This window comes from Heterocephalus glaber, unplaced genomic scaffold, assembly GCF_053883595.1.
Source record: "Heterocephalus glaber isolate CG9 unplaced genomic scaffold, H.glaber_assembly_v1.0 deba00001687, whole genome shotgun sequence".
In the NCBI taxonomy this organism is placed as follows: Eukaryota; Metazoa; Chordata; class Mammalia; order Rodentia; family Bathyergidae; genus Heterocephalus; species Heterocephalus glaber.
In genome coordinates this window covers 21,480,328-21,490,941 of record NW_028258412.1, presented here as the reverse complement: position 1 = coordinate 21,490,941, position 10,614 = coordinate 21,480,328, and positions in this window count along the sequence as shown.

The following is a 10,614-nucleotide window of genomic DNA, read 5'->3' as shown; positions in this document are numbered from 1 at the left end:
GGGTTCAGTCCCTAACACACACATGCGTGTGCACACACACACACACACACACACAAATCAAATGGTAAAGGAATAGGAGGGGCATGTGCATATATTATATGTTTAAACAGAACTTATTACATAGTTTGTGAGGTCCAGTGCAAAATGAACATGTGGGGCTCCTTGTTCAAAAATCAAGAATTTCACAGTTGCAGTAACAAAGCATTAAGTGGAGCTCAAGTCCCTGCTAAGTGTGGGTGGAACCCTGTGTGACCGCACGGGTCCCTGCCTATAAAGCTGACTTACAACAACACACAAGGATGGTCACACAAGAAGGATGTATCAGGTGCTCTCCTGGGAGAGAACTTGGCAAGGGACTCATCACCTTTCTTTTGTCTGATCGTCTTCTACCATATGTATGCAGTACTTAAAACAAAACATTGAATGTGAAACTTCTACCTCCAGACCAAACTTGCCTTCTGTAAAGTCTAGAAACCCCTGAACCTAAATATCTCACAGGAACATGAAATCATATCTGCATACCAGAAAGCCTGCCTGCAAAATAACTGTTCATGTGAGGACCGAGGGGAGGCGAGAGAGGGTAGAGAGCAGCACTGGACCACTCTTCTCATGGGTTGGCTCCTCCAGGAAGGAGGAGGAAGAGCAGCTCTGAGTGGGGAAAAGGAGTCCAGGGGAGGTTGGGGGTGTGGTTAGGATGGCAGCAGTGGTGCCACGCAAGGAGCATGACGGTAGCAGCGGAATGAGGACCGTGATGCTCTCTTTCTTTCTGAAGTGGGAATCCAGGCTGTGAACAGGAGGAGGGCTGGGGGCTTGAAGAGTGACTTTCTTAGTCAAGGTTTCTTGTGTGTTTCTGATTTCAAGTGACTTTCTCCCATGGAAAAGGGAGGGCTTTTTCTTTCTTCTTTTTCACTCTTTAAATCTTTATTTATTTATTTTATTAGTAGATGTTTGTAGTATACAACATTTACATTCCTTTTGGGGAGTTGGTACATGCACATAACACATCTTTGTTCCTTTTTCCATCTTCTTCCCTCCCTTTCCTCCTCCCTCCATCTTTTGATCTTGTTTCCTTTTTAGAAAGATCTGCCTTCTATAATCTATCTTTTATCTTGATCTTCATTTATATTTTGGGTTTCTCATATAAGAGGAACCACATCATACTTAAGCTTGTGTTTCTGGTTTATTTCACTTAACATTAGAGTTTCAAGATGCATCCATTTTCCTACAGATGACTCAAGTTTATCTTTCTTTATGACACAGTACTACTCCATTGTGTGTAAATACCACATTGTCTTTATTCATTCATCTGTTGACGGACATATAGGCTGCTTCCAAGATTTAGCTGTTATGAATTGTGCTGCTATAAACATGGGTATGCATATGTCACTGTAATATGTTGTCTTTAGCTGTTTTGGGGAAGATACCTAGAAGAGGAATAACTGGGTCAAGTGGGATTTCTAGCTTCAGTTTTTTGAGGAATCGCCACACTGATTTTCAAAGTGGTTGTACTAGTTTACTTTCCCCCTAACAGTGTAGAAGGTTTCCTTTTCCTCCACAGCTTCAGCAGCATTTGTCTTTATTTGATTTCTTGATGATAGCCATTCTTTCTTGGGTAAGATGGAATCTCAGTTTTGTTTTTTGGGTTTTTTTTTTGTACCAAGGATCACACTAGGGACCTTACACTTGTGAGGGAGGTGGCGGAGCCACTGAGCTAAATCCCCGGCCCATCTCAGTGTTGTTTTAATTTGCGTTTGTCTAATGGCTAGAGATGTTGAGCATTTCTTCATATATATACATATTGGCCATTTGTACCTCTTCTGTTCAGTGTCTATTTCAGTTGCCCATTTTTTGATTGGTCTGGTATCAGAGTGACAGATAAACTGATGGAACAGGATAGAGCCAAGTACTAAATACAAAGATAGATGGGGACTTAGTGTATGATAAAAGCCTTCACAGTGAGAAAGAAAGAAATTACTCCACATAGGATCTTGGAATGATTTGGTAGCCGTGTAGGGAGGGTGGATGGAGAGAGGAAGGGTGTGGTATTCAAAGTTGTCAGATCTGAAAAGTTTTTAACTGTTGGAAATCTGCTAGGACCACCAGAAATGGCCACATGAGCGGCACAAAATGGGGCGTGCAAAGCACTGATCTATTTGGGTTGCACACACATGTTGCACCCAGGGAAGCAATGCAAGGATAATAGGGCGTCCTTTGCAATAACCCACCTGTGATGTCACCACCTGCTGCCACCAGACTGCTGTCTGCTTCTCCCCCTGCTCCGACTCCCTGTCCCTGTTCACACTGGCCTGGCTCTGCAGTGATGACGCGTGTCTCTGCTGGCACCCCCAGGTGTGCCAACTTTCAGCCATGTTCACAGTGGTTTCTCTCTACGTAACTGCAAGGACTGAGAAGAAAAAGTCAAAGCAATGTTCTTTCCCTCTCTAAATTTCTCCACAGCAATTTCCCAGTGAATGCGTCCTCTTAACCCTCTCCTCCTTCCTTCCTACCATCTAATTCAGAGTTCTCATAATAGGTTGGCCAGGAATCTCCTGCTAAGTTATGTCAGAGGATGGGGAGAAAACCCAGTGCCCAGGTCATCAAAAAAGCTGTTCTTTGCATTACACTGAACTGGTGATGTCTAATACAGTGTCCTCTCCTACATGCGGCTAGTTGTATTTAAATTTATTAAAATGAAATGGAAATCTCAGTTCTTAGCCGTGCCAGCTGTGTCTCACCAGTCACATAGACCAAATGGCTACTCCCTTAGGCGGCGAAGATCTAGAGCATTCTTAGCACGGCAGGAGGTTCTGTTGGCAGCGCAACTGGCCACATCTGTGGGAGGAGGAAAAGGTAAGCACAGGTGGAGCAAGGTGTCAGTTGTGTCCAAGCTGCCCCACGGGTCAATTTGCCTGGGCTGCACTGAGTGAGGAGGAATGGTCTTGGGTCGCATAGAGAATATATCATGTGGCTAATGTGTATGAGGTCAAAAACTTCCTCGATTGTTTCTCATTTTCTATTATAACACAAGTGTGACCACCCCACAGGTTGCAGGTTGGATACACCTGAATTGTTCTGGTCGGTTGACCTCTATTTTCTGTGAAATAGCGGCAGAGTTGCCTGAGGAGAGTGATAGGGAAGACACAGGGCTAGGAGGTGGGAGGCGAGTCAAGAAGATTGAAAGTAGTTGCTATGGTGATTGGAAAAGATTACTAATGGGGAAAACAGATTCCAGGGTGATGTGCAGAGTTAGTTATGGCAGCAGGCCACTTGACAGAGATTACAGCAGGGGCCTGGGGCCTTCCCACCTAGCAGATCTGCCTCCCACCATATACCCAGCAACCCACCAGGACTTGACAAGTGGTTTGACTGGTTTAGGGTTTGTAATTACTGGTGTTGCTTATGTGTATTAGGCTTTTCTACATTTGTTCCTGAACAAATGAACAAAACCTTCTCTCTGCTAGCCAGGCCTGAGACACAGGCACAGAGGCTGACTCTATTTCTCTGCTTCCCTTTGCCCCTAGGTCACCCTGGTCTGGATCTTGGATCCCTTGCCAGCTCCACAATGCAGGACAGGGACAGGGAACGACTTGTTCACTCAGTGTATTCTGGGGTAATTCCTCTTCCCTTCCCAAGTGCCGCTTGGCCCCCAGCATAGTCAGTAGCCAGGGCTGTGGCAGGCACTCCTAGCTGCACATTCAAAACCCATTGTCTTTTTCTTCATGACAGAATGTCTGATTTTGTTCCGATATCAAACCCTTGATCTCCATTTCAGGAGTAGCCTGCTAATCTTAGTCTACCTGTGGGCGACTGGGGATAGCAAAGCACATGGAAGCTAATGAAAACCGCTAAAATGTGAGGAAAAGTTTGTCGGGAGAAGTCTGAAGAAAGATATTACTCCTAAAAAAGGGACATGATTAGAGATGGTCCTTCTAATGTCACGCACTCTGGGTGGCAGAACAGAATGAGGAAATGAATAACAGTTTGAGTTAACTAACTCTGGAGCATACCCTACCTTGGAACTCGGTTTTATGTTGCCTGCGTCATTTGGGCTTGGATCTCCCTTGCTCATAGCCGAAGTGTTCTGAGCTGACTAGACAACGTGTGGACTGAACCCCCACAGCAGCCTGCCTGGGGGCTGGGATGGGTGTTAGGCCCAACAAGTGACAGGCCACCCTCTCTGTCACATGGGCCCTGGAATGTGGTGTTGATGTGTGGCCCAGGTATCTGCTTCCTTGTAGACCCCAAGCCTCAATTCTCTCCCTTCCTCAGCCCTCCAAAGACTTCCTCCACCTTCTCCTTTGGTACAACTAACACAAAAGCCATGCTCACACTCAAATGACAGGCTGGCTACCTCTAACCTTCCAGAAAGAAAAAGCTTTAAAAAAAAAAATAGTGGTAACATACACATAACATAAAATGTTACCATTTTAATTCTTTTTTTTTGGTACTGGGGATCGAACTCGGGTCCTTGTGCTTGTGCAGCAGGCAGCAAAACCACTGAGCTAAATCCTTGGCCCCACCACTTTAATTCTTTCCAAGCGTACAGATGAATAACATGAAGTACATTCGGATTGTGCAAACATCGCCACCATCTGTCTTAGTCCATTTTCTGTTGCAGAACAAAATACCTGGAACCGAGTAATTACCAAGAATAGAGGTTTGTTTAGCTCACAGGCCTGGAGCCTAGGAGGTGCAAGAGCCTGGTGCTGGGATCTGCCTGGCAAGTGGCATTATCACATGGCAGGGGACATCACATGGGGACAGAGCAGGAGAGTAGCTCAGGCCTCTCTTCCTCTTATTATAAAGCTACTAATGCCGTCGTGGAGTCCCCATCCTCCTGACCTATAACCCTCAAGGCCTCCCAAAGGCTCTACCTGAAAATACCATTAACATAGGAATTTGGGGGTTCAATTTCCAGCCATAAATTTTGGGGGAACACATTTGAATCATGGCACCATCTACCCAGAACCTTTTCATCCCTTCCACTTAAGGCTCATTAAGCTATAACCTTCTCCACCCCTCTGTGCCCCTCTGTGCCCCTCTGTACCCCACCACTTTACCTTCTGTCTCTATGGATCCCACTGTCCTAGGAACCTCACATCACTGGAAGGGTACAGAATTCTGTTCCTGTCCCTGCTTTCAAGACTTCAGGGTATATATAGCCACTAGCAGAACTGCTGGGTCATATGGTAATTCCATATTTAAATGTTTGCAGTAACAAGTGTTGTTTTTGTTTTTTATTTAATCTGCCACAATATCCACATGTGCCTGACAAGCACCTCCTTTTGAACCCCACAGCTGAAAACATCACCCTCTGGAGAGGAAATCTCTTCCTGTGTTAGTGAGTCACCACCTCTGTCATGAAAGCACAGATAAAAGCCATTCATTTAATTCCAGCAGGGCTTTCTGCTATGGGGGGCGGGGGGAGCAGAAGATGTTCATGCCGAATAGATGGAAACTTAGGGCCTGAAATGAGACAAGAGGAGAAAAAGCTGATGTGGGACCACAGCGTGAAGATGCCCAACTCTGAGCTCCCCAGGGTGGTCCTTAGCAGAGAATCGCTCCCGAGTTCTGGCCTCAAGAAGCCTGACCCGGTTGTAGCCTCTCATCATGTTTTCCCTGAGCGCTCATCTTCCACTGTCCTGCCGTAGCATTCACATGGCAACCCCTCCTTGTGTGACATAGCTGACTGTCTATTCCTTGCAATCAAACAAACGGAACTAAAGCAGTCTCAGTCTGTGACCCCCTAAACTCCCAGCACCTTTGTGCCAATGACAGTCACTTAGCAGGTGGCGTGGGGCTCCATGGAGTGGTCTCAGTGCAGTTCAAGAGCTCCAGGCTGAAAGAAGCCAATGGACTAGGAAGGAGCCAGGGTCAGGTCCCCAGGGTGGGGCATGGAGTTGGTCATGAGGAACACAAGGACAAGAACAGAAAGTGAGGCCGGAGCCCAGGAGCAGGTCAGGGGCCCCCAGAAGAAGGGGTGGGGAGAGCACCTTGGTTCCGCTTCCGCTGGAAGAGGGACAGGATGCTGTGGCACCCAGGATGTGAGATCTCGGCTCTCTTCCTCCTGCTCATTCCATTGCTCTTATCAGGACTCCCTCCTCTCATTGTCCATCCTCTCAGTCAAACCTACATCCCTTGGGTCTCGCTTTCGCCTTTTCATCCCCACCCCCACTCCCCTTACATCTGGAACCGACTCCCACTGAGGCTCCCCACCTCCCTCAGTGCCTTCCTTACAGCTCCACCTACCACCCAGTGTCTCTGGTGGAGTGCAAGATGAACACTTATACTTCTTTCCCCAAAGCACACCTCTTCAACCATGTATCCCTGGGATTGCCACACAAGAAGGTCCCTGATTGCTAGATTTTCATTAAGGGAATTGTGAGATTACTAATGATAAGTATCATGTTGGACACATAACAGCATAAGGAAGGGCAGCTACTAACTATTAATGAGATGACAAGGATGAGGATGATGATGATGGTGGTGGTAGTGATAGGACATAAGGTCTCAGAAGACAAGGACATTGGCTACTCCCTGCCCAGGTTCAACAACCCAATATTCAAATATTTCCTTGTAGCAAAGACGAACAGATTTTCCTGCCATGCCCAAGTTCCCCTCCTAGCTCAGCCTCAAATCAGCAGACATTTGTACCCTTGCCATGGCCCACTGGATGAGGGTGGACCTCTACCTACAAGAGCAAGGCCTGTTGGTGGCCAGCTGGGGCTTTTCTATCAAGAATACAAATTAAGAAGGGCCGGGGATTTAGCTCAGTGGCACCATGCCTGCCTTGAAAGCGCAAGGTCCTGAGTTTGATCCCTGGTACCAAAAAAAAGAATACAAATTAAGAGACAAAGATCCCATGGGATGACCTAAAAAGGGTAGCAGAAGAGTGAAGTTCTCCAACCTCTATTGATGTGGTTGGTCCCTGGAACCACTTTGATTCTTGCCCTACCTAGGGCTACAGCTTTTCTGGAAGATTCCATGAATGCTATTTCCTTATGAAGTGCAGCTCTTCAGGAAGAGGAAGAGAAAAATGAGCCAAATTTTCTTTCTATTTCTGTTCTGGATATTTCATATATGTGAAATCATGTACTACGTGGTCTTTTGCATCAAGGCTCATCCATATTGTAGCATGTGTCAGTGTTGTGGGAAAGTGAGGCAGGCCAGCATTACAGCTCTGTGTTATAGCTAGAGTGATTTGAAGACCTGAGAAAACCAAAAGTCACTCAAAAGAGGTGGAGGAAGAAACCAAGCATTATTAGCCAGCTGGCCCAGAGGAGTTTAGGCACTCCGAATTCTGAGCCCCAAATAGAAATGAGAGCAACCTTATATAGAGATCTACAGGGTAGAGGGGTGAGCTCACCTACCAGGCAAGCACGCTCATTGAATTGGATGGACAGAGTTAACAAAACATTCCTGAAACCTTAGATGGAAACATCATGGAGCAGGTACAAACAGTTACATTGTTTGAATAGAACATTTTGATACATTGGGCAGGATTTTGATACAGTGGGCATGAATATCCTGCAGCACAGTTACATTTCTTGAACAGAACATTTTATGGCAAAAACATGAGGAGGGGACAAAGGCCTGCCCTATTGTGCATTATTTCCTTATCATCAGCGCTTCACCCTCTTTCATGGCTGAACACTACTGAAAGGATGCTTGGTTATGATTACTTCATGTTACAATGGTGCTAAAGTGATACACTTGCCATAGAAGCCGCATAGCCAGTTTTGAATCTGGATCTTTTCCCTGGCTAGCTACATAGGGTAGGATCCTTTCTCACAATGCTGGGCCACAGGGATGAGCTGTAGCTCCCCAGGTGCCTCCAAATCAGGAGGGAAACAGCAACATCCTACAGCTTGCTGGTTGCTAAACTGTGACGTTCTGTAGGTTAGGTACATTGAATCCATTTTCAATTCACAATAGTTTCAATTTGCAAACGGGTTTATCAGTGTGATCCTGTTGTTAGGTCGATGGGCAGCTGTACCACGTTTTGCTGATTCATTCATCAGTGTAGGCATAGATGGGCTGTTTCTGCCTCTAAACTATGGTGAATGGTGCTATGAACATTTAGGTACAAGTATTTGATTCCTCATTTTCAGCTCTTTTGAAATCTAAGAGTGGAATTGCTGAGTCATAAAGGTTAACTTTTGGAGGCTCTGGCACACTGTTCCCCAGCAGTGGCACCATTTTACATTCCCACCAACAGTGCACCAGGGTTCCAGCTTCACTGTATCTTCCCAACACCAATTTCCACCTTTGAAATGACAGCCATCAAATGGTACGAGATGGTGTCTCTGTGGTTTTGACTCGCAGTTCCCTGATGCAGATCACTGGGTGTGCAGCATCTTGTATGGACACATTGGCCATTTTCGTATTTTCTCATAGAAAATATGAAATGTTTGTTCAAATCATTTGTCTGCTTTTGAGTTGGCTCGTTTCTCTTTTTGTCATTGAGTTGTAAGAGTGAGGGTTAAAATTTTAAATAGAGTGGTCAGAAAAGGCTTCCCAGAGAAGCTGACCATTAAGTGAAGATATTAAGAAGAAATAATAAACCTGTCCAGGACCTGGAACTTGGTAGGGCTCAGAAATATGGGGTTGGAACCCAGATCAATAGGATTCCCAGCCCTGAGACCTTGAGGAAGACACTTTTAGGGGAGGTCTAAGGGAGCTCACGGGGGAAGACCAGTGGTCCAGCCTGATCAGGCTACCATATGCTTTCCCCTATTTATATTCCTAAAAGCATACTTTACTTAGGTACTTACACCAGCCAGAGGGATTAGAGCTTTCACCCAGTGACTGCTGCCAAATTTCTTAACCTCTTTAAACTCAGTGTCCTCATCAGTGCCTCAGGGTTAGAACAGGATTCAAGGTCATATATGTGTCAATAAAGAATTAACAGGGCCGGGGATTTAGCTCAGTGGTTTCGCCCTTGCAAGGACCTGAGTTCGATCCCTGGTACCAAAAATAAAAATAAAAAATACTAAGAATTAACAGAGTGTATGTGAATGTCACCAACACATGCAACATATAACTGTCCAGAATTCCTTTGTTTCTTATGGTACTGGGGATCAAACCCAGGGCCTCACACATACTAACCAAGCATTCTATCGTTGAGCTACAGCCCCTGTCCTTTTAATTAATTAATTTTGGTTTTTTGACACAGGGTCTCACTATGTAGTTCAGGCTGGCCTTGAACTCACTTTTTATCCCAAGCTGGCCTTGAATTCATTTGTAGGAATCCTCCTGGCTTGGCCTCCTGAGTGCTGGGATTATAGGCATGCACCACCATGCCCAGTTTAATTTATTTTTTGAGATAGAGTCTTGCTAAATTGTCCAGCCTGGCCTTGAACTAGTGATCTTCCTGCCTGGGCCTACAGAGCAGCTGAGATCAGAGGTATCTCCCACCATGCCCACTGCCCTCATTTTTTTGCTTCTAGAAAGGGCAAAGATTCAGGATCTTCAAACTCAAGACTCCACTTTGTCCATGGCTAGCTCTATGCTCCTGGGCAAGTCTTTTCCCCTTTTTGTGCCTCAGTTTCCCAGGAGGGGTCTCTGTTCAAGGACCTTTTGATTATTATAACCTTTGGTGGTACCAGTTCTGACCAGCAGAGGACAGAAGTGCACCAACATTCACTATGAAGTCTGTGCTGCTATTGTCTGACACTGGACAAGAAAATGGTGAAATACAGTAATATTAATAGTATATGCCATTTTTTCCCAAAAAGCCTTATTTAGCCTCAGGGCATAGTCAGAACAAGATCTTGCCACACTGTACAGACAAGTGGGCAGAGCCTCAGAAGCATAAGAAACATACGAAGGTCACATAGAGACTTGATTGGTAATTTTGGTCATACTACACCCTAAATTTAGACTATTTGGATGCTGTAGGTCTGGGGTGTGTAGAGTTGATAATCTCTTACCTGCTTTACAGTTCATGAAGCACTCCATGATCCTCAATATCAGGGATTCTTATCTTACCCCAATTTACAAGTAGGGAAACTGAGGCTTCGGTTATGCCTTTCAGCTTAGCACTTTCTTTCTTTTTTTTTTTTTTTGGTACCAGGGATCGAACTCAGGTCCTTGAACTTGTGCAGCAGGTGGAGAAACCACTGAGTGATCCTCGGCTCAGCTTAGCACTTTCTTAATCAGCTCCATCTCAGAAGCAGTTTGGTGGACTCCCTCCCAGAAATAGCAGCTTAATAACCACAGAAGTTGGTGTTGTGCAGTCATTTCTATGTGAGGAGACATAGTGGGTTCTAGTCCACATTTTGCTCCTCGTTTTGCAAGAGGAATGAAGAACCTTTTTCCGTCATGCATCTGGACCCGTTATTAGCAATTCCCGATGGAACTGAAATAGCTTTTGATTGAAAGTGGTTCTTGTAAGGGGCCATCAGACCCTGTCCAGAGCTCCAGATTCTGATAACCTCACCCAACCTCCCAATCACTGCTGTCTGTCTGATGTATATGCACAATGTCTTCAATAGATTCCTGGAGTGGGTAAGATGATGTAACAGAGGCGTGTGACTCAGATTACCTTAAACACTTTGACCTAGGGAACTTTTTGCTTTGATATAACAAGCAAAGTACAAGAAGGCTCATGTA